We start from the raw sequence: 5,155 nt of genomic DNA, 5'->3' as shown, positions 1-5,155 counted from the left end.
CAGCGAGGGGGGCGGTTAGAGAGGACTTCTCCCAATGACAACAGTGGTCGATATCAAGCGCCGACACCATAGTGACGAAACATCTCTCCTCTCACTATGTTTCCACTTCGACTACTTATAAATAATGCATTTTAATAGTAGTAGTAGTCATGATTCTCATCATCAAATCAAGTACTTACCAACAATATTACCGCGATAATTGTATAAAAATACATCAATACATCAATGGTTTTTTTTTAAGATGAATGTATGTAAATGGTAAACCCTGCTATATTTACTCTACCTTCATTTAGCATTATAAAGCTTTTAGACAGCTAAAATAAACAGGGGGAGCAGATGAACTATACTTATTTATCTTGCAAAAAGAAAACATCACTGATGTTACCAAGTAGCCTACATGTTTAGGAGGTTATGTCACTTGCATTACTGATGTGACCAAAAATGTTTCGAATGCATGTTTACATTTCATAAAACGTTTCCTGTGTTGCCAACAAGTGGTTATGTCACAAAAAAACATAACTTGAGTGATCACAGATTATTTGTAAATAAACAGTTTAAAGTGACAAACAACAGTCTTAAATCAATAACATCATGAGATCCTGGTGTTTCTGGAAATGTGATGCTATAGCTAACCCCTGGTGCCATTGCAACATAAATCACTAGGACTGTATGTTATGGAACCAGATTACATTTTCAGGTCACCAGTGTGAAATATTAACACTTTCACTCATTCACAATGATCCCAAATATGGAAATTCACCACAATCTAACTGCCTATTTGTGAGCATCTTTTTCACTGTGGCCTGGTAAAAAACAACTAAGTCAATCAGGAAATGGCAACCACATGTCAGTGACTTGAATGGGTTGTTGCAATGTCAGCATTTGCATTGATTTGTTTGTTATTTCTTTGTGTTGTTTGTTCTGGTTGTGTTGAGCAGCCTTTATCAAATTGACCTTTCCACAGCCACATGTTTGTGTCAGTTCACCATTTGAGCTACAGTTTCCGTCTGCACGTCAGGCTGCAATAGGAAATCTTCCCCAAACATGATAACTGAGTAAATTTGTTATGTGCTTCGAAAAATTCAAACGCAAATCACTGTTTTTAGTTCCCTGCAGTTTTCCTCTGAGAGCATCTCTGCAGTGTTTATATTCTGCTGCTGTGAGTCTGGTTCCCTGGTCTGGGAACCCCCCCGAAGTCCCCCCCCCACCACCACCACCACCACCTCACCCCGCTCTGAGAGCGGGGTCATGCAGGGGTGAAGCTCTCGGTACCTCAGAAGGTTATTCAGGAGTCACGCTGCACTGTGGCATTCAGAGTCTTGAACCACGGAGCGGGCAGACGCTCTGTCAACGCCGGCTGGCTGACCACTCAGCTTGGTCCTAATGGGACCAGCACCCCCGGCTCCACCGTCCTTGTAACAGCGTCCCATAAAAGAGCACAGGAGGATGCTAACCAAGATGAATGGCTTTTTTTCTCAGCTCATTCTACACTAATCAGAGCTTTTCATTTGTTATGGCCTTGCGCCAGCCCCTCCACTGCAGCCTCCATTAGGGCCAGATAACGTATAAATTCATTAAAGTCAAAGAGGGACATTAAAATGGTCATTTATCAGATCTCTCTTTGTGTGTTCCTAATGGTGGCACATGGTTCAAGGCATTGAGATGATTTTTGGTGGGCTTTTTTCCTCTCTCGCTCCCTCCCTCAGTGCATTAAGAGAGGGACGTGGGAACAGGGGACATGTTTTCTACTTAACAATAATCTTAATTGAACTTTTATTTAACTGGTTATTGCTCTCTTTAACAAACGTTTTCTGAAAACAAAACAGCTGAAGCAAAGTGCTACATCAGAGATAAATAAGACAAATAAAATATAAAAACATGAGATCTAATAGACCTAAGAACAATCGGTAAAACATACACTAAAATGCAAATAGAGATCTGGCAACAGGGGAAGAAAAAAAAAAAATTTCATTGAGTGCCTCATTTCCTATGCCTAATTACAGCAAATATTTTATTTTGGTGACTATCCAAATTCATCCATCCATCAACTTCTGAGTCCTCACCCCACCCACCCTCTCTCTCACACACACACACACACAGAAACAAACTCACAGTCAATGAAGCAACCCTTTGCACTAATCCCTTTGTATTCACAGCACCATTCCCCTCCAAAAGTCTAATCCTAAACCAAGCTCAACAAACCTGGGCCACCTGCTAGCGCTGCAGCTAAAAGCCAAAACCAAAAAACAAACCAACAGAGCAACACACTGTGTGTTCTGAATCACCTTAAAAGACCTGTGACATCGACAAGGACAACAACAATAATTGACTGTAACACATTCAAACGCCTACAACTCATTTTTAAAGGTCTCTTTCTGTCTCTCGCTCTCTCTCTGGCCCCCCGTCCCTCAAATTCTCTGCTTCCCTCTCCGTGTCTGTCCCTCTCTGGCTTCAGGACAGAGGTTCTGGCTGCGTCGTCATGGGAGATGGCTTGCTCCATCTGCCTCTGCTGTCATTAGCTCATCTCCATCATGCTTTATCAGAGGGACCCCCACCTTCCTGGACCCACTTCAGCATTCTGACAACCCCTGCCCCCTGCCCCACACATAAGCCTGAGATGATAAGTGTTCTCCCTCTTTGTGTCAGGCAGCATAAGACAATGCTGCACAGCACTACAGAACATCATCCATCTCGTAGGTCATCAATCTGGGACACAAAAGATGAAATGTAGCCCGGACTCCCATTTTGCAAAAGGGGTTTCTCGTTGCTTAGAAGAAGCTTGTCCTCCACTTCTGCTGCTCCCCTTTCACTGTTGGTGGCACACCAGCAAATTCTTCTCTTATGTGCCGCCACATGGGAGGAAAAGGGGTTTACTGCGTCTAAACTATTTCAAGTATTTCTAAATGACAAAATATTAATGATAACTATAACTGTAGCTGCACAAAAAAGTCAACAGACTGTGTACCCAGGTGTGTTATTGTTTTTATTTATTTGGCCGTACATGAAACACTTAAACAACTTAATCTACCCTTTGTTTCTCCCATTCTCTGCCTAGTTGGGTTCAAAATACCTAATTACCAGTGAGATTATTCTATTGTGCTGGTTTGGGTTGTGTATTTTACTGTGAAACTGAAATTATTCACATTTTATATTACTTGTTTATATTTTCAAATAACACATCACACACTACTGCATGTGTGAAATGTTTTGTGTTTTTTTCATGTTGCTTCTTTGCTGTGTAGGGTAAACTGTATTTTAAACAATGCCAATAAAGCTGTACTTCTACCACTACTGTGGATATGAAAAATAAATTCTCAACTTAACATTTTGTTTTTGCAACCATCGTTACAGATATTAAGTGTTGCATTGCATAAAGAGACATATTTGTGTGTAGGCCTTTCTGGATTGGGTTGTATCTCCTTTCTTGAAGATGTGAGCAAAGTAGAGTAGTTCAGACTGTACAGTATGTCGAATTTTCATTCTTCAAAGATTTCCATTTCTGGGTCAGGTGCTCACAAATGACATAGTTGGTATTCTCGGCTGATAATTGTGATCTAGGTGTGATATTCCACTTTAATGAGCCTTTATCCGGGACACGATGTTTCCAAAAAAAAATAAAAAATCTGTTGTTGCAGTTTCATCAGAAACAAAAGCCCCTAATCTATTTCACACAGCTATTCGTTTTAACCATGCTGCCTTCACATCAGGTCAACCTGTTAATCTGCTGTCCGTGACTGAGTCCTGAGGCTTTACACACAATCAATATGATGAGTCCTGTTCTCAGACTAAAGACTATTATCACACCACTCCAATCAGAGATGCTTACATTGTCATTGCCATTGTGATGAGGCAGAGTGTCTGACACTTAGTGTCCAATGCACAGTGTCTTATAAGGATAAAGATGGTAATGTGTTTACCAGTGACTCAAGAAATAAGATTGCTAATATTAGACGATTACGTTTTATGTTTCAGGTGGACTACATCATTTAGGTTGATGGTTGACCTCTGTTCATCTTTGTTTTGCAGCTACAAGTTATATCGTGCAGAGGAGTAGGTCGCTGAGAGCAGTCCAGCAGGGAATCAACTGGACCACCTCAGGTTAATCTCACTACGACCCGAAATGTCCACGAAGGATTAGGCCCAGTATCCACCTGCTACTGATTTTTAGCACAAAATGTCAACGACTACTGTGACCATGGCATTTCAGAAACAAAGCAAAGTACATACCTGGTAAGACCGGGCTTATTTTGTGACAGGACCTTACAAAACAGGTCTGCGTGGCCTGTCAACAGTTTGCAGAATAATAAGAATGGCATTGGCTGTTTTCGTACAGTGTATACTCCTCTACCCCTATGCCTCTATGTCACTGAAGTTCAAAACATTTTGTTCTATGAGCACACTCTCGCTCAGAGCCAAACCAAATTATAGGCGCAATGGTATACACTCACATTTACTTGGTCTGATTGAAATGGTTGATGATTCATGGGCTAATGCAGCTGTCCAGATCTGCAGCACCAAACAACATGACAAGAGAGAGATTCTTTTTTTACAAGCTGATTTGATGAACGGCACATGCACATTTGTCTGAATTTTAAGAGGAACTGCAGCAATTAAGCCTTCATTAGATCACTAAACTTTGGATTCATCACATTCCAAAATGCAGCTCAATATTGTGTTTCATTAGACTCTCTTGCATTGTGCTTTTCAACGTTAGATCAATTTTCAATACATTATAAATAATTTCCGGAGCCATACACTGTTGCAAGTGAATCATAGTCATATTTCTCCAACCTGAAGTGGCACTTTAGTTGCAAATACGTCCCATAAAAGTCTAAATTTGTTCAACTCTAACCAACCTTCTGCTGTTACAGTCCTCACAACCAGGTGTTTTTATAGCACTTAGCGCTACTGTGGTGAGATGACAACAACTCCGTTCAGTACAGATCAGAGCTATATTGCCTCTCAAAAGGAAATTTGTTTTGAAGGTGTCGATAAAAACAATTAAAGAAGCAGAATAGACAAAGACATAGGACAATGTAGATGTAACATAACCAAACATGAGTTAAAACAATCCCAGATCATTTTTCATGTTCATAAAAACTGCCAATAAAGTGCATTAGAAAACATTTACCATTAAAATAATTCAATCTACACA

This window comes from Solea senegalensis, linkage group LG14 (assembly GCF_019176455.1).
Source record: "Solea senegalensis isolate Sse05_10M linkage group LG14, IFAPA_SoseM_1, whole genome shotgun sequence".
Lineage (NCBI taxonomy): Eukaryota > Metazoa > Chordata > Actinopteri > Pleuronectiformes > Soleidae > Solea > Solea senegalensis.
This window is presented reverse-complemented; position numbering follows the sequence as displayed.